The following is a 27022-nucleotide window of genomic DNA, read 5'->3' on the forward strand; positions in this document are numbered from 1 at the left end:
AAAAATTATTCACCAAGACCATGCGGGATTTATACCTGGGATGCAGGGCTGGTTCAATATCCGCAAAACAATCAGTGTGATTCATGACATCAATAAAACAAAGGACAGGAACCATATGATCCTCTCAATAGATGCAGGGAAAGCACTTGACAAAACACAGCATCCTTTCTTGATAAAAACCCTCAAGAAAGTAGGGGTAGAAGGATTATACCTCGAGATCATAAAAGCCATATATGAATGACCCAATGCTAACATCATCCTCAATGGGGAAAAACTGAGAGTTTTCCCCCTAAGGTCAGGAACAAGACAGGGATGTCCACTCTCGCCACTGTTATTCAACATAGTATTGGCAGTCTTAGCCTCTGCAATCAGACAACACAAATAAATAAAATGCATCCAAATCAGCCAGAAGGAGGTCAAATTTTCACTCTTCACAGATGACATGATACTCTATATGGAATACCCAAAATGTTCCACCACAAACTGCTAGAATTGATTAATGAATTCAGCAAAGTTGCAGGGTATAAAACCAATGCACAGAAATCGGTTGCATTCCTATACACCAACAATGAAGCGATAGAAAGAGAAATCAAGGAATCGATCCCATTTATAGTTGCACCAAAAACCATAAAATACCTAGGGATAAATCTATCAAAAGAGGTGAAAAATCTATACACTGAAAACTATAGAAAGCTTATGAAAGAAATTGAAGAAGACACACACAAAAAAAAAAAAATGGAAAAATATTCCATGCTCCTGGATAGGAAGAACAAATAATTTTAAAATTTCTATACTACCCAAAGCAATCTACATATTCAATGTAATCCCTGTTAAAATAACACCAGCATTCTTCACAGAGCTAGAACAAACAATCCTAAAATTTGTATGGAACCAGAAAAGACCCCGAATAGCCAAAGTGATCTTGAAAAAGAAAACCAAAGCAGGAGGCATCACAATCCCGGACTTCAAGCTGTACTACAAAGCTGTAATCATCAAGACAGTACGGTACTGGCACAAGAACAGACACTCAGATCAATGGAACAGAATAGAGAACCCAGAAATTGACCCATAAATGTATAGCCAACTAATCTTTGACAAAGCAGGAAAGAATACCCAATGAAATAAAGACAGTCTCTTCAGCAAGCGGTGCTGGGAAAACTGGACGGCAACATGCAGAAGAATGAACGTGGACCACTTTCTTACACCATACACAAAAATAAACTCAAGATGGATGAAAGGCCTCAATGTAAGACAGGAAGCCATCAAAATCCTTGAGGAGAAAGTAGGCAAAAACCTCTTTGATCTTGGCCACAGCAACTTCTTACTCAACACGTCTCCAGAGGCAAGGGAAACAAAAGCAAAAATGAACTACTGGGACCTGATCAAAATAAAAAGCTTCTGCACAGTGAAGGAAACAATCAGCAAAACTAAAAGGCAACCAACAGAATGGGAGAATATAGTTGCAAATCACATATCAGATAAAGGGTTAGTATCCAAAATCTATAAACAACTTCTCAAACTCAACACCCAAAAAACAAATAATCCAGTGAAAAAATGGGCAAAAGACATGAATAGACACTTTTCAAAGAAGACATCCAGATGGCCACCTGACACATGAAAAAATGCTCAACATCATTCATCATCAGGGAAATACAAATCAAAACCACAATGTAAGGTGGTAACCTTACACCTGTCAGAATGGCTAACATTAGCAACTCAGGCAACAACAGATGTTGGCAAGGATGCGGAGAAAGAGGATCTCTTTTGCATTGTTGGTGGGAATGCAAGCTAGTGCAGCCACTGTGGAAAACAGTATGGAGGTTCCTCAAAAAACTAAAAATAGAACTACCCTACAACCCAGCAATGGCACTACTAGGCATTTATCCATGGGATACAGGTGTGCTGTTTCAAAGGGGCACGTGCACCCTCATGTTTATAGCAACACCATCAACAATAGCCAAAGTATGGAAAGAGCCCAGATGTCCATCGATGGATGAATGGTTAAATAAGAAGTGGTATATATATGCAATGGAGTATTACTCAGCAATCAAAAAGAATGAAATCTTGTCATTTCCAACTATGTGGTTGGAACTGGAGGTTATTATGCTAAGTGAAATTAGTCAGAGAGAGACAAAAATCATATGACTTCACTCATATGAGGACTTTAAGAGACAAAACAGATGAACCTAAGGGAAGGGAAACAAAAATAATATAAAAACAGGGAGGGGGACAAAACAGAAGAGACTCATAAACATAGAGAACAAACAGTTTCTGGAGGGGTTGTGGGAGGGGGGATGGGCTAAATGGGTAAGGGGCACTAAGGAATCTACTCCTGAATTCATTGTTACACTATATGCTAACTAATTTGGATGTAAATTAAAAAAAATAAAATATAAAGCAAGTTAATAAATAAATAGGGTAAATTTTATGTAAAATGTTCTTACCAGAATGAAAATGTTCTTTTAAAAAGAGAATTAATAACATCCAAAAATAAATAAACCAGGTAAAAAAAATAGGCAGAAGATAGGAACTGACATTTCTCCAAAGACATGCAAATGGCTAACAGACACATGAAAAGATGATCAACATCACTCATCATCAGGGAAATACGAATCTAAACCACAATGAGATACCACCTTATACCTGTCAGAATGGCTAACATTAACAACCTCGTTAACAACTTAAGCTGACAGTGATGTGGAGAAATGGGAACCTTCTTTCACTGCTGGTGGGAATGACAACTGGGGCATCCACTCTGGAAAACAGTGAGGAGATTCCTCAGAAAGTTAAAGATAGAGCTGTTCTATAACCCAGCTATTGCACCATTACGTATTTTCAAATTACAAAAATACTGATTCGAAAGGGCACATACACCCCAATGTTTGTGGCAGCACTATCAACAATAGCCTAATTATGGAAAAAGCCCAAATGTCCATATACTATTGGATAAAGAAGAACTGGTGTGTGTGTGTACACACACACACACACACACACACACACACACACACACACACAATTGGAATATTACTCAGTGATCAAAAACACATTCTTGCCATTTGCAACAATGTGGATGGAGGTAGGGTGTATTATGCTAAGCAGAGGTAGGGTGTATTATGCTAAGCGAAATAAGTCAGAGAAAGATCTCACGTGATTTCACTCCTATGTGGAATTTAAGGAACATAACAGATGAACACAGGGGAAGGGAAGGAAAAATAAAATAAGATGAAAACAGAGAAGAAGGCATACCATCAGAGACTATTTAACTATAGAGAACAAACTGAAGGTTGCTGGAGGAGAGGTGGGTGGAGGAAAGGGCTAAATGGGTGATGGGTATTAAGGAAGGCCTTTGTGATGAGCACTGGGTATTCTCTGTAAGTGAACACTGAATTCTACTCCTGAAACCAATATTGTGCTGTATGTTAAGAAACTAGTATTTATATAAAAATTTGAGGAAAAAAAGGAGGATGAACAATCAGCATTGTACTAATTCTATAGGCATTTTCCAAACATAACTTGCTAATTGGTATGAGCAAGTTTAATAGTTTGTTAGTGTCCTACTTGGATAGTAAAAACAAAAAACAAAACAAGATTTTTTTTAAGCCACCCAGTGCTAGCATTCCAGACTCTGTGTGCACACGGTGTGTGTGTGTGTGTGTGTGTGTGTGTGTGTGTGTGTGTGTACGTGCGCATGTTGGGGGCAGAGTAAAGATAAGTCTTCAAGCATAATATTTCTGAAGTTATTTTGTTGGTGAACGTGTCAAAATTTCACTTTCTCCCTAATGTAATCTGATAGAATAAGCAAATGAATGATCAGCTGAGTCATGAAGGAAAGTAACTGTTATCTATTAGGAAGTACCTGGACAAGAACTTGAAAGTAAAGAAGAAATTGCTGAAATCAGAAGTTTATAAGTGCAATAATACTCTACAAAAAAGCAGTTGCCTTCCCAGTGAGTTGAGATTAGCACAAACATAAAAGAATCGCCTCTTGCCAACTTTATTTGGAGCACCCAGCCATCCATGTGTAATGGAATAAATTTTGAAGTCCAGATGATGCAGGAGATACTTGGAAAGACGGGCCAGAGCATTCAGTTAGCTTTCAAATTTATTTCCTCACACATGGATGACCATTCAGTTTAAATGAAAACAGAGAAACACAACTCATCTACAAATATGTCCAAGAAATGTTTGGTTTAGTTTCAGAAAATTTTTTCTTTGGCTCGACAGATTTGCCTGGCATACTTTAAAAGAAATACTCAGTTGTCTCAATTTTACAGATCAGATATTAGACGGTCTGAAATTGGATTCACATAGAACAGTACAACATCTGAATCTTGATTTTAAAGTGACAGATACAGAAAAGAAAAACACACCAGGAAACAGTAAAAGAAACTACAGGTCAAACTGTTCTCTTGAAGACAATCTCCTACATAAAAGGGATGGGGATAAACTAAAATGTGTAGAATTTTTTTTTCCTAAAATCAACTAAGAGTAAAAGCTAGCTTTAAATGTCGTGACAACATATGCCATAACTTCTATATACTCTAAACCGCAACAAAGAATTTCTCTCCATATCCGCTCCAATTTATTTCTTTATTATTTATCTCCAGGTAAGCGAGGAAATGAAAGCATCCACAGTTTATTTAAAAGGAGAAATGAGCCTCAAAAACATGCTGTATTGAACAGGGATTGACAAAGAAGAGGTGCACAAAGGAAACGAGTCTTTCCGTTGGATCAGATCAACAAAGCAATCCATTAGGAGTACCACAAAGCTGAAACACAGCAGCATTTTAAAATGCACTGTTTGCATTATAGTTCTTTTGTTGTATATTAAATGTTTATCACCACAAATAAAGAGAAACTTCCCTTTTCCTCACTGTATGACCAGTATGAGAAGAAATGAAATAAATATAAGAGGAATATAGACCAAAAAAATCACTTTCACTAATAGAGTACACAATAAAATCATCAACTAAAACATCAATCTTCCTCTCGTCACTGTAACACAAATACTCATCAGTAGTGGGTTTCTTTGAAGCCATTCCTACTTAGTCTATTTAAATAGTTGCACTATAGGGTACAAATACAGTTATGTCCTGTTATTACTCAAGGTTTCAAGTAGATTTTCATATTTTGTTATTAACCTGTTTAATTACTACCTAATTCAAAGAAGCATATTTAATTGGCCATATCCCTATCAATGGACTTTTAAGTTAAGGAACATGATTTCCAAAAAGATGAGCCAATTTTGGATCCCCAAACAAATATTACACTGCCAATGCTGAAATGTCCCATACAGGGCTATATACCTTGATAAATGTACTTTACGTATGATATAGGATTACTGTGAAAATATTTGACATTTAGTAACATGTCATTTAGTCCACTTATTTACTACACTCCACAGCATTTTTCTGAGGTAGAAATATCCTTGGAGTTCTTAGAGAATAAAGCAAACTCCTGAGCATACTTTCTAGGCACAAATAACCACAGATCTATTGGATAGGAAACAGAGTTCGTTTTCATGACTCAAGTTCATGATGAGGAAAGTACTATCACACAAAATTCACTATGCAACAAGAGCATTTAGAAATCAAGTACAGACATTCCTCACATTTTCAGTATGTAGATACAAGATTTGAGAACTAGACTGAGAGTCAAAAGATCTAATATCTGGTCCCAATTTTCTATTTTTTAATTCTCTGACTACCTAGAAATCATTTCAGTTCTCTGAACCACAGTTTTTTTTAATCTCTAAAATAAAAACAGTAGTATCTGTAAGTATAAAAGGAAGCAAAATCCAAAATATATATGTATAGTCATACAGTAATTTTTAACAGCTGGCTGATGAAAATCTCAATTCAACTGTGCTTTGCACATAGCAATGTAAGATTGTTGAAGGAAAGCTTGGATTATTACATGAGGCCTATGTACAAAATTCTACTCAGAATCTAATTACTAAGAACATCTTATATATGATCAAAGCTCTCAGATTTAAAGTACGCAGATCTATCCCTCAGTTCTCTATGTCCACCTGAGGGTAGGGAGAAGCTTCTAATAGCCTCTAATCTCTCTTTTTAATCATCTCTACTTTTAAAGTCTATGCCTAATCCATTTTAATTTCATCACAAATGTTGTGCTTTTAGATGTAAAATTATCATCAAATAATTTTACTTTCATCCAACAAGGGCCTTCTCTTTATATTGAATCTGCATGGATTTTGTCTATTTAATTTTTTTTCTTCCTAACATCTAAATAATTATGAATTAATGTCTTCCTTTCAAGTAGAGAGAGTTTCACATATAAGAACATGAATGAATGGGCAAGTGTGGCTACTAGGTTTGGTCATTAATCAGCTCTTTTGAAAACACAAGCTCCTTGGCTTTGGATAGCTTATTTTGTGTATGTTTCTGCTACTGTTCTTTTAATCTCTTATGAGCTGGGCTTATACCTTCAAGAAAACGTTTTGTTCCAAATGCTTCCTGTAATAGTTACTGAAAAAATAGAAATTTTTCATTAAGAAGGAGAATCTTAAAAGTAATGATAAATATACCACTCAAAATAGGTATTCCTTGCAGTGAGTCTAAGATGGAAAATACGATTGCCATAGGCTTACCTTTAAAGGTATGAACATCTCTCAGTTCAGAGGGATATTCAAATGCTAAAAATCTAGTTTTGCTATATAACATAGTCCCTAAATGTAAGCATTAGCTAAGATAATGTTACATATTGACCAAATACACTTATGTATCTTCCTGGATAAATGGTAAGACTCCATTTCCCAAAACCTACTGCATGTAAATAGAATTATGTGACTGAGTTCTGGACAATGTAATCTGAGTGGAAGAGACGAAGGCCAATTCCAGACCTGACCTCTGAAACAATCCCCTTAATATGTTGTGCTTTCTTCTTCCCTCTGTCAAAAGGGCAATGCCCCAGTGACCTGGACACCACAAAATAGTGAGATGGGATGGCCACAAGAAGGAAGCAATCCTGTTCATCTGAATTGTCCACACAGAATAGAGCCACCAACCCAATCTTGGCACAAAAGCACAAACAAAAAATAAACTTTTATTACATAAAGGCACTAAGATTTTAAAGCCATTTGTTATGGCCTATTCTAATAAAAGACAGCCTGGCTGAACACAAAGATGGGCCAACTATATAAACTGGAGCTCCCCAAAGAAACAACCAAATGTTTCAATGTCATAAAAACTAAAACAGGACATTCCTTTCAATGGGATTATAAATGATAGCTTTTGCTTTTTTCCTTACTAACCAATTTAGAACCTAAATGCCTGTCTGAGACATGCCTGAGACATGACTCCACTGTGCTAAGAACAAGATGATAGAGGTTTTCACCTCAGCTCTGCCATGTATGGTCTGCATTTCTCTGGGCCTTAGTTTCCTCATTTATTAAAATGAAAGGTTCTGCATGTTAATCTTTGGTGTACATTTTGAGTCTATAATACAAAGCCCATACATCTAAATTACTATTGTAATCTGGATTTTCTATAGGTAATAGACTTTATAAAAAACCAAATCAACCAAGAAATTTGCAGAAACTTATCAAGAAAAATAGGCCAGGGGCGCCTGGGTGGCTCAGTCGGTTAAGCGGCCGACTTCAGCTCAGGTCACGATCTCGCGGTCCGTGAGCTCGAGCCCTGCGCCAGGCTCTGGGCTGATGGCTCAGAGCCTGGAGCCTGCTTCCGATTCTGTGTCTCCCTCTCTCTCTGCCCCTCCCGCATTCATGCTCTGTCTCTCTCTGTCTCAAAAATAAATAAAACGTTAAAAAAAAAATAAAAGAAAAAGAAAAATAGGCCAAATTACAACTCACAACATGTGAAAATATGGGTGTCAAAGATTTAAGGAAGTTAATATTACATAACAATTTTGCACAGGAACTTGCTGTGGCAATTAATATAAGCTTTTCTTGAAACCAGTTTGAGTATTAAAATTGGCTACACCCATTCAGCACCTTACCTAGTATAGTCTAAATCACAGAAATCATGGAAAATATGTTTGCAGCAGGGAAAAGGAAAGCATATAATGTAGTTAAGGGGCTAAAATATGGTTGCAGACCATATGAGTTTGAGTCTCTCAACTCTACTGTAACCAGTGGTGTGACCCTCGCCAAGCTACTTTTCCTCATTGTGCCTTAGTGTCCACAACTTAGTGTCCACAACTGTAAACAGGGAAGATTAATAATATGTGCTCCATTGGGCAGCTGTCATGAACATTAAGTGGACATATGTAATGTACTTGCAGTAATGCCTGTATATAGTTAGTGTAATATAAGTTTGCTATTATTGTGGCACTGAATTTGTATTGATAAGTAAATTCTTTCTCTACCCAATTCAGATAGCTTTGATATACAATACAGCTACAGAACTCGAAAGACTTAAACTTGACTGAATGTTACTTTCCAGTACTATCAAAAGCTATAAATTATGAATCATGAAATTATAGTTTAATTCTTTTTAACCGAACCTTTGTAAATGTCTCTAGCTAAGTACGTTAACAACATTAAGCTAATTCAAATTAAGATTCTGTCATTAAAACTATCATACTTTGGCATAAAACAAAAAGAGTTATTAACATGAAAATTTCCAAGAAGAGAAAAAAGTCAACAACTTGAACTCACTGTTTAATATAGCAGAGCAACACTTTCATGGAAGAACTAAGATATTTGCATAGGTCAAAACTTATGGTTCTATCAAATTATTAATTTAAAGTAATTATGTCAAGGAATAGGCACACACATCAGAGTCAAGAATTTAATAGGAGATCAAAACAATATGTGCAAATAAACATAATACCAAGGAATCCGGAATTGAAATGAAGTTGAATATATTGTGAAGTAGTTAAGACTGTTTTAAAAAAGAAAACACAAACATTTCTAGAGTGCTAGACTCAATACTAACAGCATTAACTGACTTCAAAAGGTATCATGCTGACAACTATTTCTCACTATATGGCAAACTAAATAGCCAAACAAACCTCCCCCTATCAAAAAACCTGGAAAGATTGTTTCAAGTACAACAAGCATGCTTTGAAAAGTGAAGCTCAAAAAGAAGAGGAAAATTCCAGAGCCCCCCAGTTAAGAAGCTGAACACTAGAGTGAAATTGCCACTTAAGCATTTTGGATACCCTGAGACTAATGAGAAAGTTTGAGTTTAAATGCCACAAAGAACAAGATGACTAGATCTAGGGCCTTTGGAAAGAAGGAAGTGAGGAATCAAATTGCTCACTTTATGTGAGGAATCCAAAAGACTACATATGCAGTGAGACAGTGGAGAAGAATATATTGATCACTAAACAGGGTAGAAGGAAGTTTATCTATCAGGGCCAGTGTGCTCTGAATAAAAAGAAAGCAAGGAGGAAAAGAAGATTAAAAAGAGAGGGAAAGGAAAAGAAAGATTGAAGGAGACAGAGATACCACAGAGAATTAATAAGCAGAGAGGTACCATGATATAGGTTTAGGGGTTCAGTTTTATAAGAATCACCTTGTTCTAGAATCCCCAAGCTGAGAAATTATCCTTAATGTATTTCCTGAGAAGACATGGCCAACTGGTACATGGATAGGTGCTCAGCATCTCTAATCATCAGAGAAATTCAAGTCATAACCACAATAAGATATCACCTTCCAGTTGTCAGAATGGCTATTATCAAAAAGACAAGAAATAACAAATGTTGGAAAGGATGTTGTCCACTACTTGTGGGAATGTAAATTGGTGCAACCACCATGGGAAACAGTTTGGAGTTTCCTCAAAAAAGTCAGAAATAGAGCTACCATATGACCCAGCAATTCCACTTCTGGGTGTTTATCCAAAAGAAAATAAAACACTAACTTGAAAAGATACATGCACCTCAATGTTCACTGCAGCACTATGCACTACCGTCAAGATATGGAAACAACCTAAGTGTCCATTGATAGCTGAATGAATAAAAAAAATATAGCATATACACAGAATATTATTCAGCCATGAAAAAAGAAATCATACTGTTTATGACAACATGGACAGATCTTGAGGGCATTATACTAAGTGAAATAAGTCCAAGAAAGACAAATATATGTGGAATCCAAAACCAAAACAAACTCAGAAAACAAATGGGTGGTTGCCAGAGGCAGAGAGTAGAGGGTAAATAAATGCGTGCAGGGGACCAAAAGGTAAAATAAATTAGTCCTAGGGATATAACATACAGCATGGTGACTATTGTTCATAATACTGATTGTATATTTTAAAGCTGCTAAGAGTAGGTCTTAAAAGTTCTCATCACAAGAAAAAAATTGTAATTATGTGTGGTAATGGGTAATAACTAGACTTATTGTGATCATTCAAAATATATACAAGTATTAAGTCATTATGTTGTGTATCTGAAACTACTATGTCAACTACATCTCAAAAACAACTCTGGAAAAAATTGTTCCCTGAATATTAACATTTTTGAAGCCCTAGAGAATGCAAAAACAAAATCTGTCTGGGAAAAATACAATGATAATTTAGTAGTAACTTGATTAATATTTTTCACCAAGTTAAATTATATGAGGAACAATATATGATTATCTCAATAGATGAGAAAATGAATTTAATAAAAACTCAACACTTGTTTCTGAAAAAAGTAACTTTTAAATTATAAAAAGGGACTTCCTTAACATGATGAAGGTTAAAATGGAAAAGGCAACCACAAACAGTGTATATATAGTGAAACTGTAGAAACATTCCCATTCAAGTAAGGAAGAATACATGATTTCTTCTATACTTTGTTTCTTCTAGTCAAGTTTGTATCAAAGTTCCTAGCCTGTATAGTAATACAAAAAAAAAAAAAAAAAATCAAAGATATAAGGATTAAGACAAAAGAAATATCAACATGCAAATACTATATGATTGTCAATATCCCAAGAATCTACAAATAAATTACAAGCATGTTCCTATACTACACAAATGTTAAAAAGTAAATACTAAAAGGAAGATATAATTTAGATTAGCAGCAATAATTATAAGGTGTCTTGGAATAAATTTAAATACATGTGATCCTTAATGGAGAATATTACAAAATCACTGACCTTAAACATTTATATAAAGAAATTTACTATGTTCACAGTTGGAAAGTTCCAATATATAAAGCAGTTAATTTTAACCTCAAATTGTTACATAAAATCAAAGCACATGTAATCAATAACCTGAGATTTTTATTAAACTTGACAAAAATATTCTAAAAATTGTAAAGGAAAAGCACAGAACTAAGATGAGTGAAAACATTCTAAAGAAGAATATGGTGAGGAGATTTACAATACCTAAAAGCTCTAGAAACTGACCTATATATGAATGGAAACTGGTAGCACTTCATATCACTAAAGAAAGAATAACTGTTCAGTAAGTAGTGCTGGAACAATTTATGATCTATACTGAAAAAAAAAATCATATCCCTACCTCACATCATATATAGAGATTAAGTCTTTTTTCATTAGAAATTTAAATTGAATTTTCAATAATGTTAGAAGAAAATCTTATGGCTCAGTGATAAGGAATGATAGAATATTATCCTTACATAAAAATTAACTTGATAACACATCCCTATGATACAAAAATGTTCAAAGTACAAAATGGTATTCAGTATTTCTCCAACAAGCTTATTTTCCCTTCCAAAGTCATGGGACAAGTTGTTTTATGCGGATTTCCACTATCATATACTTTCTTATGTATCCTTTGAGTTTCCTGTACATCCAAAGTCATGCCATCGATTCTTGTATACTTCAGCAGTTCTTGTGTATATAAAAACTTTCTTGGGTCGCATAAATATGTACACTGTTGAGTATTGTTTTTCTACATAATTACTAGAGATGGTTTAATATCAACACACAAAATAATTTCCCATTTAAAAAAGCTACATACTTCTTCCATACAACAGCCAAGATATGGAAACAATCTGAATGTCCATTAATGGATAATAAAGACGTGATTTAAATATAAATGGAAATATCATTCCATCATGATAAAGAAAATCCTGCTTTTTATGACAACATGGATGAATCTTGAGGGTATTCTGCTAATTGAAATAAGTCCGAGAAAGACAAGTACTGCATGGTGTAAATTATATGTGAAATCTAAAAAAATAAAAAAGGTTAAACTCATAAAGTAGAGAAGTGGTCGCCAGAGGCTGGGGGAGTGGGGGAAATAAGTAGAGGTGGGATAGAAGGCACAAACTTTCAGCTATAAAATGAATAAGGTCTGAGGATCTAATGTAAAATGTGGTGAATACAGTTAAAAACGTTGTATTATGTAATTTAAATTGACTAAGATAATAGAATTTAAGGGGCACCTGTGTGGCTCACTCAGTTAAGCATGCAATTCTGGATCATGATCTCATGGTTTGCAAGATGGAGCCCTGCATTTGGCTGCACACTGACAGTGGGGAGCCTGCTTGGGATATTCTCTCTCTCTGCCCTCCCCTGCTCGCTCATGCACTCCCTCACTCTCTTTCTCAAAATAAATCAATAAACATTTAAAAAGAGAGAATAGAATTTCAAAGTTCTCACCCAATTCCACCTGGGTGGCCCAGTCAGTTAAGCATCTTACTTCAGCTCAGGTCACGATCTCATGGTTCAAGCTGTGCTGACAGCTTGGAGCCTGTACTCTGCATCTAATTCTACTTCAGCTTCTGTGTCTCCCTCTCTCTCTGTCCCTCCTCTGCTGGCTCTCCCTCTCTCTCAAAAATAAACATTTTATAAAAAAGTTTTTTCATGCCCCTGAGCGGCTCAGTCATTTAAGCATCTGACTCTTGCTTTCAGCTCAGGTCATGATCTCATGGTTCATGAGTTGAAGCCCTGCATCAGGCTCTGCGCTGACAGTGAGGAGCCTGCTTGGGATTCTCTATCTCCCCTCTTTGTCTCTGCCCCTACCCTGCTTACATTGTCTCTCCCTCAAAATAAATAATCTTAAAAAATAATTAAAAGTTAGGAGCACCTCGGTGGCTCAGTTCATGATCTCACAGCCTGTGGGTTCAATCCCTGTGTCTGGTTCTGTGCTGACAGCTCAGAGCCTGAAGCCTGCTTCGGATTCTGTGTCTCGCTCTCTCTCCCTCTGCACCTCCCCCACTCACTCACGCTCTCTGTCCCAAAAATGAATAAACATCAATTATTCATATACTTACTGAATTTTTGGAAAGTTTCTTATTGATGTTATTGAATTTTCCAAATATAAATTCATACCCTCTTCAAAGAGCAATACTTCTTCAAATTTTATAACCTTCAGTTTCCCTTTTCTACTTGCCTTATATAGACCAATATATATAATCATGATGAGTAGACATCTTTCTGTTTTTTCCCAATGAATGGGAATGCCTCTAGTATTTTCCTATTTAGCATATATATGTACAAATATATATTTAGCATGTTCTCTCACTCTCTACACACACACACACACACACACACACACACATAATTTAGGTGTATCTATATATGGAGAAAGAAAAGAACACTACATATAGTACTAAAAGGTTTAAATATTCAAATGTAGAGTTATACAGAGAAATACAAGTCAATACATATCGAATTTATAATATTGCCATTTTTATCCATAACATTTAGATTTATAGTTAATTAAATTTTTAATGATCCACATTATCCTTTTGCCTTAGTTCTTTTAGCTTTTGCTTAGATCAAGTTTTGTTTGTTTGTTTTTTTTAACCTAAATTCATCAAGAAGGACTTTTAGCAGCATTAGTACCTATCTTCTTGCATGTTCAACAAGTTTGTTACTCTTATCTCTGAACAGCATTGACTCAGAATAAAATTCTAGAATCATTCTTTGGGTGCCTTTCTCTTGTCTTCTAGAAATGAATATATTTATGGAAAAGTCTGAAGCCAGCAAAATACCTTTTCTCTTATAATTTAATTTGCCATGCTGTCCAAACTGTCCTTTAGTTCTTTTCAAAGTTCACCTTTATTTGGCTATGTGAGTTTTTCCTCAGATGCAGCACATCTTTTTAATTTGTAAATCAAGATCTTAATGTATTTCTGGAAAGCTCTAATCTAGGCATAGCTCAGAATTGTTTCATGTTCAGTTCTGGAGCACTGCAATAAATATCACAGTAAAGCAAGTGCAATGAATTTTTTGGTTTCCCAATGCATATGAAAGCTATGTTTACACTACACTGTAGTCTGTTAGGTGTGCAATAGTATTATGTCTAAAACAAAAATGTATATACCATTATTAAAATAGTAACAAAGGTCACTGATCACAGATCATAACAAATGTAACAATGAAAAAGTTTGAAATGTTGAGAGAATTACCCAAACGTGACACAGAAACAAAGTAAGCAAATGCAGTTAGAAAAATGGCCGTTAGACTTGCTTGAAGCAGGGTTACCACAAACCTTTAACTTGTAAAAATCACAGTATCTGTGGAGCACCATAAAATGAGGTATGCCTGTAAGTAACTGTTCTGTTCCATTGTTTCTTTTCTTCTTTGAGGACCAAATTAAATGTTTCTTAGCTTTCCTTCTCTTGTCTTCAGTATCTAACACTTTCTCTTGAATCCGTTCTATTTCTCTATTTTTCCTCATGCTTATTCCCATCCTGTATGTTCTCTTGCAGTTGCACAGCATCCAGTCTTTCCATTTCTGTAATTACTTAATTTCTTTCCTTTTACTTTCACTTGAATTTTGCCAACTCATATTTTACCTTTTATGTTATTTCATCACTTTCTTTTTAGATCTACTTCAACCCCTCTATTCATAGACTCAATTGTTTCATATGTGTGATTTTTTCTTTAATTCCTACGAAGTGTATGACCACAATTTCTATTTGCTCAATAGCAACATTTTTCTGTGGAGCGATATCTACTTTCCATCCATCTAATGTTACTTCTTTCCTCATTTGTCCTTATATCTTTAAATATATTCTGTGCCCATTCATTTGTGTTTACTCAACATTTTAGGAAGTAAGTTTTTCCTACCAAGTCATCTATATTTGATTTATCAATTGGGGGAGATTCTCACTTTCCTTGTGGTTAAAATTCCCATTATGAAAAGTTTGTGTATATTATTTCAATCTTTACTTCTTCTCAGACTCCAAAGTATCTTTTCTTGCCCTCCCTACTGACATACTATTTCCTAAAAATATAACCAGTCCTGGTTATTCCTTTATCAGCCACAACTGGGTACAGGGAAACTCTCAACCCAGTATCTGCATCCAATTACCACTCTTACAAAGAGAGCTTTAAACACCGAATCTTGTCTTCTCGCTTCGAAATGTTTTTTATGTATCTTCTTTTTGCAACCAGAGGTATTTTCCTGTTTCGTCTCACACCCCCTACTTGATAGTCACCATTACTTGGTACCATTTTGGCATCTTTTTTCATTTGAGTTTTGCTCTAGTTTCACTGCATCAAGTAGAGAAAATCCTTCTCAATATCCTGCATATTTTTCAGGATTTTTTCATATTTTAAAGTTGACTTTATGCCCCATCATTAAACCAGAACTCCTATACATGGATTTCTTAAGCAAATTATCCAATAGAAACTTTAAAGCTAACATATTAAGTACTATTTTTAAAAAATAGTGAAAAGACATGCCATAGATTGTGAGAAGAGAGCTGTAAATTATATAAATACAAAATTAGAATATCGAATATAAAAAATCTATGCAAATCATAACAAAAAGACAACAGTCCAATAGAAACAGCTGTTATAAAGGCAATTTCTAGAAAAAATTCAAATAAACATAATAGATGTTTAACTCCAATGGTAGTCAGGTGGACAAAAATTTTTAAATCTAAAATTACAAAACACGAAGTAGGGAATGGAAGATAATCTCATACTCTGGTGTGAGCATAATTTTATGCAAAGGCCTTAGAAAACAATTTGACATCTTTCAAATTGAAGACCCAGCAATTAGTTTCTTATGTATATAATTTAGAAAACACTTGTCCAACACACAAGTTTATAAGAGCAGTTTTCCAACGGTAAAAATTTGGAAACAATCTAAACATTCAAGAGAGGAACGGATAAACACTTGTACCATCCTCAAATAATGAAGTACTATAAAATTGTAAAAATGAACTTCATATATAAAATTATATATATTTCAATAACTACCATAAAATTAAGCATAAAAGCATATACCTAACATGATACAATTTACTTAAACTTTATGATGAATAATTAAATGCTATACCTCTATATATCATTTAGAATTGAATTTATTTGCAATAAAAATATAAAGAAAATCATGAGAATGGTAAGTACAAATGTACTATTTATCCCAAGAATCCCCATAAATATTTGGGAAATGTGAACCAAGTACCAGCCCAGACTTTACACAAACAAGGATTTAGACTATAATCATATAGACATTGAAAACAAAGTGTTAAGTAACAAGGTGGGAATACCTAAGACATTTGAAGGCTAATATACAACCCAAAGTAGCCAGATGAAAATATCCCTGAGGAATTTGTCATTTGAACCACTCACAAACATTTCTATCTCTATTTCTTTTCCATTTTACTCCCCTGCAGCAAATCAAAATAAAAGCTTAAACATCAAATTAGACTGGTAAATATGTCTGAATATGTATAGACAGAAACATACAGTATTAAAATAATTGAAAGAACTTAGAGCTACAGCCAGGGCCATCCCATTTTGTAGAAGAGACAGTACAATGAAGCCACTGCTATTCTTTCAAGCTGAGCGGCCATTTTCAGGGTTCTTGTAACAAATTTCCATAGAATAATTGATGACAGATTTATCTGTCTCCTGCAAAAAGGAGGCTAGGCCACACTGGGTATGAACCAGAGAATCATATTATTTTGTATCTTTATTTTGTCTCTATTTCCTTTTTATCTTCTAAATTTTATTATAAAGGTCCCAAGATATTAAATCAAGGATCTCAACTTTATAACCACTTATAAAAATCTCATAATCCTAGCCAATTATTTACAATTAAAATCAGTATTTGTTTCAATATAAAGACAGAAAATTGAATTATGCATTGTTTTTCTCATCTGCAGGGGAAATTGCTTAAGTCTGTAACCACTCATCATCTTCCCATTGTAATAGTGAACCTTGATGACCTGCACAGCAATCAGAGCCAGATGAGCAAATGATCAGAAATCACACACATTAGAGCTTCTAGAAGAGCATTTTTTACTAAGACTCACAAAGATAGTAGTAAAAGATTTGTTCCCCCATTGCTCTTAACTCTAGGGTAGTTTGCTAGGATTTAGGGAGGACACACATCAAACTTTCAAAGGTTTTTGGTACTTGGGCCAGAGGCATTTAAGCTGCACCACCAGGAGAACCACCCATCCCCTGGCATAACCAAGGGGGCAAACCTTGTGTATAAAGCATTATCTAGGCCCCCAGACCTGACTTCCTACTTCAGCACACTACCAAGGACAATTGCCTTAAGCAATGAGCTGTTGCCAGTTTCGTGGAGCAATGTTGAGTTCCTAAATCATCTGCCAGAAAGGAGGTAAATTCCCTTTCTGGGAGATCAGCCCGCAGGAAATAAGTCTTAGACAATTAACCCTAGCTCTCACTGACAAAGCTAGAAGCTGGCACTCACTTCCCTGCCACCTTCCCAGTTAGAACACTGGCATGTGACTTAAGGTAGGCTCATCAGATACAGCAGCCGAAAACTTCAATTTGGAAATGAGCAACACGGGGACATGGTTGTGAGACAGAATTCATATTCTGCTCAGAATGGGGAGAGGAAAAATCAGGCTTTAGAAAGCGGCATGAACAGTTTCTGCTGTCGAATGCCTAATGTCTATAGTACGAGTAGCATCATTGTCTCCCAATGACAGCAGCTGTGCTATAGATGCTGAGGCAGGACTCCCAGTACTGTTTGTACATGTCCTCTGGCTGTGCAGCTTCAAAGCCTACATCTCTAACCATCCCAAAGATCATACGATTTGCCTAATGGGTTTTAACAAATTCTTTTGCTGTTTTAACAAGCCAAGTAGCCTCTCTTGTTTCCAACCAGAATGTTGACTGACAGATACTCAATTAGCTGGAGACATGGCTACAGACACCAGGTCCTTAAGAAAATAGAATCTGAGATTGGGGATATGGGCAGGTTGGGTTTAGAGGTAGTGAGGATCCAGCCTCTGACAGCCCATGAAACACGGTGACTGAAAATTTAATTAAATTAATCACCTACAGTTACCTGGAATTAAGAGCTAATTGAAGGCTGGCTTCTGAGTACTGAAAAGCTACTACCACGGAGCCGTGTGAAGAACATAAAGATTACAATCCCTGTAGGGTAAACTACTTCTTTTTTTTATATATATTAAATATCATTTATTGTCAAATTGGTTTCCATATGACACCCAGTGCTCATCCCAATAGGTGCTCTCCTCAATGCCCATCACCCACTTTGCCCTCTCCCCCCCATCAACCCCCAGTTTGTTCTCAGTATTTAAGAGTCTCTTATGGTTTGCCTCCCTCACTCCCTATTTTTTTTTTTTCCCCTTCCCCTCCCCCTTGGTCTTCCGTTAAGTTTCTCAAGATCAACATATGAGTGAAAACATATAGTATCTGTCCTGCTCTGCTGGACTTATTTCACTTAGCATAATATAGGGTAAACTACTTCTAATTATGTTAGGGAATCACACACACACACACACACACACACACAATCTCACAATACCAAATTTTCAGCTCAAAGTACAGTGAGAGAACCAGGAACTTTCCATGACTATCTTAAGAGAACTCTCTTATCTCATCGAGTCACATGGCTAAGGTAAGCAAATAATCAAAGTCTGTCAAATGTCATCATCTGAATATATATCCTCGCCAGGTCTCTTAGGTGACATTCAGACCACTGACTGAAAATGGACATGGAGCTTCACTAGAGGATTCAAATGGTCTTTAAATTCTCTGAATTCCCAAACCCTACTGAGCCTCCTTTACCAGTGGAAATAGTTTCTCCTCCTTTTCGGAGCAGTGTTTCCCTGTATAAACATCTGTCATTGTCCTGGACTAGGGTCCTTGCCTTCCAAGAAAGCCTATTATGTATCATCACCCCTCATTGTCTGACGATCAAAGACCAGAGTCAGATTCTATTTACTCTGTTGGGTAGAAGTTGAAGGGGGAGCAAGCTACATGTTTGACTTCAGGTGGAAATCTTTACCCCACAAAAAATAATTATAAAATGTTGCTAGTTTATATTAATAAAGTCCTGGAGAATATGGTGGTATGGTGAGTGTAGATTCAAACATACTAAGAAGGAAACTATTTTAAAATAAATGAAATTTCTCAGGGGCACCTGGATGGTTCAGTAGGTTAAGCATCTGAGTCTAGATTTTGGATCAGGTCATAATCTCATGGTTCATGAGTTTGAGCCCTGCATCTGACAGTGCAGAGCCTGCTTGGGATTCTCTCCCCCTCTCCTTCTCTCCCTCTGCTCTGTCTTCTCTCAAAATAAATAAATAAAAACTTTAAAATAAGCTAAATTTCTCATTACAGGCACACTTAGAGATTTTCTGTATCTACTTAATCAACTAAAACTGGGCCTAAGTATATTCCAGGTTAGTTGGCTAACACCAGAATTCACAGTGGCAAATAAGTTAAAGGGTAAGAAATCCTTGGTATAACATAGAAGGAACCCAATATCTGATACATTTATAAAAATTGAAGTGGTCTTATAATGGGTAAACTGATATCCACACCCCTAGGTTCTGAAGCTAGAACCTTCAGAACACAAACCATGTTCCTTCAAAAAAGCCCATAAGAAAAGTCTTTCACAATGGTACTGAGAATAGCATTGCCTTGCAGAGGACCAATTTATATTAAAAGTGCTAAGGTGGCTATTGTCTGTTGCCTGTGAATATGAATGGGCATAGTGCTTTGGAAATGGGCTATTTCAAAGATGATTATGGACTCCTTCCGTAGGACACAAAGTGGCTTGTACACAGAAGAAGGAATGCAGGCATTATGTTAACAAGAGTCAGCATTGTTATTAGCATGATCTGACTCAGACATCTTGCATGGTAGATGTCTGGTCACTAGGTTCTGAGGACCTAAGTAGATGGGTAGTTCACTTGAGTTAGCTAGGAGTTTGTGTGCCTTTTATAAGCAGACCACCATGTATAATTGGGGAGTATCTTATAATAACATCAAAAGCACCTAGACTTCTTTCAGACTTCTTGCAGGGCAAACATTTCTTCCTGTACAGGGAGTTCTCTGGGGATGAGCTGCAGAAGCTCAGCCGATATGTCACAGCCTTCAATGAGGAACTTGAGGACTATATGAGCAACCAGGTCCAGTTTGTGATCACGGCACAGGATTGGGACCCCAGTTTTGAGGATGCCCTGAAGGACAACCCCTCCTTGGTGTTTGTCCACCCCCGATGGATCTACAGTTGCAAGGAGAAGCAGAAGTTACTTCCCCAGCAGCTTTATGGGATGGTGCCCCAGGCCTAAAGTATGAGCCCGCATACGTGTGCATGCATGTAAATCTTCCTTTAACCCTTCCCAAATGGACCTGCATTCAATAACCAGGCTAAACGTATACTGGGGAAAGGGACATAGCAAGATATTTCAGAGATTATTAGACACTGGCTTTAAACTCACAGTCCCCGAAGGCACAGAATATTATACTCTACTGGTAAGAATGGGGTTTGTGTTGTTTTTTTTTTTAAATAGAGTTGTGACTAGAGACCACTTCTAGTGGGTCTCTTGGAACTCTAATCCCATCTGTTACAGTAACAAACCATTCGAAAACTTAGTGGATTTCTACAATATTTGTTGTGCTCATAGGCAGAAAAGTTCATCTCTGTTCTGTTCAATATTAGCCGGGAGCTTGAGGAGGCTGTAGACTCCTTCACTTATGTCTAGGAGTAAATGCTGGCTGTTAGCCAGAGCACTTACAAGTTTTAGCTGAGGCTGTTTGCCTGAACACCTACAAGTGGCCACTGGATGTGGTCTGGACTTGCTGAAAACATGGTGTGTGTTCCAATGACCACAAACATCAGGAGGGAGGGAGGGAGAAGAGAGGAAAGAAGAGAAAGCTGTATCTCCTTTTCTAACACAGCCTTGGAAACAGGGAGTGTCATTTTTGCCATATTCTAATGGCCAAAGTAGTAACAAAGATCTGACAATATTCAAAGGGCAGAAACATCGACTTTTCCTCTTGATGGAGGACTAACAGGGTTCTGGAAGATAACATGTAACCAGAAGAAAATCATGGCAATCATTTAAAAAAGAATGTTTCACATTATTCTTACATACTTATCTGCTTCCAAAGTATATAGTTGGAATAGATGTACTTAGAAACTGGAAAACATCTCCACATTGGCTCCCAAATGCATGAATTTTTTTTTAAATAACAAAAGATCATACACTTAATTAGGCGATTTCTCCCATCACAGCTATTTTCCAAGATTTGGTCTCATTTGGGGAACAAATGAACACTGCCCCTGCTTGCTGGCTGGTTTATAAATACTGACCTGACAATTTTTTTTTGATTTGCTACCCCAATAAGTACAGAATATGAGAAACAGTTTGTTATTCTGGGGTAGGTCAGTGCTTTCACGTTCCCATCTCTGGAACACATCAACTATTTGGCTATCATAATTTAATGAAAAAGACCTAGATTTCACCATCTCACAAAACACCATGCTGTTCACTATACTGATAGCATTATATGTCCAAATGCTGAGGAAGAGAAAGAAGTCAGTACTTTCAACACCATGGTAACACATGGGTATTAGTGGCTGAAAAAAACAATCCTAGAAAATTTCAGAAGCCTGTCACTCCATGTATTTTTTTTAATACATTAGCCTGGGGGCTGTTAAAGACTAGTTGTTATAGTGTGTAATTCTAACCTCCAAGGAAGGGACATGACACTTAAATTTTAAGGGAAAAAAATCCACATAAAACAATGTTTTATGTGCTGCTGGCAGCAATTTACTAAGTGACCTGAAGTGTTAATAACTTGAAAGAGGGCCATGGTTAGGGATGGTTCTCCAGCTAATCCAGACTTCAGTACAAGCAGATCTTTCTCTTAACCCACATGATCCAACAGATCCAATGGGGCTTAAAGTATCTGTGGCAATTCAGACTGCTTTGTGGAAATTAAACCATAAGAGACTCTTAAATACAGAGAACAAACTGAGGGCTGCTGGCGGGGTGTTGGGTAGGGGAGATGAGCTGAATGGGTGATGGGCATTAAGGAGGGCATTTGTTATGATGAGCACTGGGTGTTATATGTAAGTAATGAATCACTAAACTCTTTGTGAGATCATTATTATACTATATGTTAACTAACTTGGATTTAAATTAAAAAATAAATAAATTAAAAAAAATCTACAACTCAAGTGCAAAAGAGAAACCATGGCCTTTTTAGCTAGAAATTAGTCTCTATTGGCTTTATATTGGTCTCCATTTGAGACTAAACACCTGATTATAAGATAATAGGGCACACTGCAGCCTGAGCTGCCCATTATACTCTGAATGTCTGAGTTAAGCTGGGTGTAACCATTAACAGTCCACCAACAAACAAATGCAATTCCTGAGGTGATGGTAAGTTTTCTTCAGTAGGTAGCTCAATTTCCCATGTGCCTATAACTACTACAGTGTCATCACTTCCTCAACCCACTCCTCCAACCACATGAGAAGTCGATACTACCTGATCACAGAGGAAATTTCTCCGATTCACACAGAGCTCTAATACACTGGCATTAGGGTAAAAGGGACTGTTGTGGCCTTACGGCTTCACTTTAGGTGGCTCTAGGGGATAGAAAGAAGGCTACTCCCTGATGCTCCACTTGTTCTAGGAAGAGAGTGCATGAGGAACAATTCAAGGACAATGACTAATGGTTTGACCAGATGGTCTGGGGCAGAGTGGTTTGGATAAACCTCTCAGAGTTAACTCAGAATTTGAGAATATTTTTGTACTATGCACATGTCCAGCAAAAAGTTCATAGTAAAGAAAAGACCTCAATAATTAGGGGAACGAGTTGTTCTAACATGTGGATGCCAACCAGTCTTTTTTCTCAGTCCCAATAGTGTTTATTCAACAGGCTCATTTAAAAGGTAGCCATGGTGGCATAAGGAGATTTTGAATAGGCTCAACATATGGACCTCCCCTCACCAGTACTGGCTTGGCTATCATCACTACTGAGTGCCCTGTTTTCCAGTAACAGCAGCCATCCCTGAGCCCCTGATAGGTGCCCATATCCTGAGGAGACCAGATAGCCACTTGGCAGCAAAATGATTATTTTGGACCCCTCTCCATAGTGGATTTTTCCTTATTAGAATAAACACTTATTCTGGTTTGGATTTGACTTCTCTGCTTGCCATGCTTTGCCAGCAACACCATCTGTTAACTTACTGAATGTCTAGTCATCAAGTTAAACCAAACAAAATTACTTATAAGAAAGCTCAATTTGCAATGGAAGAAGTAGGCAATGGGTTAATATTCATAGAATTTGGTACTTCCCTACCCTAGAAACAATTGGCCTAATGGAATATTGGAATGGTCTTTTGAAGACTTGGTAACAATGTTAACTTAAATACAATGCTTCCTGAGATTTAGATCTTATCTTGTAATATATGGCCTACTTTTTGTTGCTGTCTTCTCAGCCAGAAAACAAGATCTGTGATCCAGGGAATAGAATTGAGAATGGTTTATTTAATCTCAGAATGTGATAGATATAATATCTAGTTCAGTTGAAAAGTTACAGCTCTAAACTTTAGATGTATTTATTGAGATTGCTGAATTTTATTTCATTGTCTTTGATTAGGACAAGTTGTTCTGAAAAACATGGCTTTAAGTCATAATCTACCATTATGAAACTCAGAAATATGAACATTTAAACATAAGATATTTACATAAAAATAGAATTCCTCTATTTACCAAGTAGTCCCAAAATACCTGCTATTAGTAGGTTCTCAACAAGTATTTGTGGAATGAGTAACTAAAGTAACTCATTCAATGAATTTAGTATTTTCCATAAATAAAAATTTAGTTTGCATATAACTTACTAGAAACACATATAGTAGGTTAAAATATTGTTACTCAACAGTTCCTGCTTTCTTTTCATTCAAGTATTTTTAGATCATTTCTACCAGTCTCTAATATTAACCAAAACTTGTATTACTATTAATAGACTATTTCAGTCCCTCCTTTATAGAACTGACTACATCTGATAAATATTTATTATTCCTAGTCATGACACTACTTTCTGTCTTAATCCAAACAACTTAGCACCAACAAGGAAAAATATCATGACATAATTTCTTTGAAATGAAATGTCATTCTAAGAAAATAAATATTTTATCGTTATTCTCATAAACAATAATTTCAATATATTTGCCCTCCTTAGGACTATGAAAAATCTCTACTTTGCTTCTGGGCTTTATTTTTAAGGGCTTGAACCTGTGAAACAAGACTATCATTTTCTTCCTGTTGTAGACATTTTTAATCCAAATCCTGTAATAGTGAAACTGTGGGAATCTCAAATAGATACGGACTTTTTTTTTTTTTTAATGGGAGCTGATCTCACAAGATGAGATTTTTGATTTCCCACCCTGGCTAACAGAAAAAGAAGAATTTTTAAAAAGTAGACCCAAACTCTGTATGTAAATTTTTATCAACTCTTCAGAGATCTACTAATTCCACACAACAAAAACAACAGCCTGTGATTGAAGCCAGCTTCTCACCAGAAGGGAAAATACATATTAAAATATTTGTCTTGAGGCTCAAACACCCATTTTTTAAATGGTTCTAAAAATTCCAAGTCACTGGAGTTTTATTACAAAACAAAAGTAGAAGTCATGTAAAATTTGTTAAATTACTTAAGAATGAAATATTCCCTGATTTTATGTTTTAGAGTAAGAAAGAAAAAGACATGATGCATATACAACTGTTAGATATCCTAAACAAAATACCTTATTGATGGTGTACCAGTCAAAACTCAGTTATACTTCTTTTATTTCCATTAGGAATATTACAAAAAAAAGCCCTCATATTGAAGGAAAGACCCATCAAAAGTTGACTTTCTTACTTCAGTATTGTTTTGTGATCCAAACATTATGACATCTTCAGAATTAGGGTTATTCTGATGTTGTAAATTAAATATGTATATGAAACTATCACTCACAGATTTTTATCTCTTACTAGACAAGGATCATATTTATGTCATTCATTGTGTCCACATGTTAAATCAAAGCACTAGGAAGCTCTATTAGAAATGCAGATACTTTCCTCCAGTCTAGAGGAGAAGACAGATGTGTAAATTAACAACAACATAAGAATGGAGTATGTCTGCAACAAAGTTATAAGTCAAATGCTGTAGGAACTAATCAATATCTTCTAGTTTGAATTTTAAAGAATGTTCCTAACAGGTGGCAATTTTTAAACCGAACTCTAGAGCTGTTATACGTGCCCTCGTGTCCCAAAATGTCTGCAGCACTTCCTTGCATGTGCTAGCTACTCAACAAATGGTTTCTGAATGCATTATTTGTTAAAAACAAAATTGTAGTACACAAATAATGAACTTTCACAAACAAAATCAAGCTGCCTGACTTAGCTGCTTACGATCATGGTTAATATGTGATGGTAGCTGATCCCATAATATTATAATCATGCTACGCAAAGACTGAGGGTCATTCCTTGAAGGGAACACAACTTGATATGAAAGGCCATATCAATCCAAAAGAACAGCAACTTTATTCTTAACACAGGGAACGTAACTCTTAATTTAGTAGCTTCCAGTTTAAGTTTCTCAGAAATATTTGTAAGATGTGTTTATATATGATCTCTGCACCAGAAGAGTTTTTGTATGTTAAAAAAAAAAAAAAAGCAAGCACAGGTCAAAGGAATCCACTCTGGCTCTCATGGGGCTTTAGCAGGCTTGTCTGATAACAGATCACCTTCCCTACAGGGACCTCTCTTGTCTTTAAACAAACATTTTTGTAAAAGTACGACTTGAGAAATTTGGACCAGACAGAGACTAACGAGCAGGGTAGATAAAGAATCTCTGCTTTCAAAAGCTAAATGTTCCCCACCAAGTACATATTTTATCATGCCAGATTGTCAACATATCCTCATCTGACCTTTCAAAATTTCAGAGAGGTGAAGGGACAAAGCTATCCCTAATAATCTACCAATCTCACTGCATCTGCCGAAACATCTTGGTATCTGCCATTAGTGAGATGGATGATGGAAGGGGAAAATCAGTAGCTCATCCAGAAGGGTCGCATTCACTCCTCTGGTGATGGATGAAAGCTATTTCTTTGTTAGCAGCAATCTTCCTTTATTGTCATGCAAGTCCTGCAGTGGGAACCAGTTTACTCAAGTAAAGTGACACATCCATTCCACCCTGAATGGATTGCTGCAGGAACTACTCTATGTCCCTAAAAGTTGTGTATCTATGTGTGTTGTGGAATATCCCTCATGCCACCTCTGGCTGAATTTAAAGACTGACTTTCCTTACAAATTTAGAAAGCATTTTCAATTCCTAAACTGGGAAGCAGGAGAACTGGATTCTAGCTCTTAGGTCTCTAGCTAATTAAGTCATTTTGTAAAGGTAATTTGGTCATGCTATGGCTCCATTTCCCCACATACCTGCTTTAAGGGTTTCGTTAAAAGAAACGTAAAGTGTGTACCATATGTAAAGGTCTAAGAAGTAAAACGAAAATAAAAACAATTATCCAACTGTAAGTGGGAAAAAATCCTATTCCAACTTTTAAAAAGAGAATGTTTTAACCAATACTGGAAACTAGTCACTTGTGACTGACATAAAACTATCAAAAAAATCAACAGCTTTGAAGGAGGTAATGGACACTGCTGAAGAAGCAGGTGATATGTAGCAAAGCTTTTAGATCTTCCCTCTGCTCACCAAATCCATCTTTGGTATCATCTCACCTTTAATCAACTATATTTTATACACCACTTCATGGTGTATAAACACGGTGTATAACATGCTACATAGAAAAAAAACAACCAAAATCTCAAAAAAGAGGGTATATAATCCAACCCTACCTACTACAGTTATTTTATGTCTCCTCGCTATGT

Source organism: Panthera onca, chromosome C2 (assembly GCF_046562875.1).
Source record: "Panthera onca isolate mPanOnc1 chromosome C2, mPanOnc1 haplotype 2, whole genome shotgun sequence".
Classification (NCBI taxonomy): Eukaryota; Metazoa; Chordata; class Mammalia; order Carnivora; family Felidae; genus Panthera; species Panthera onca.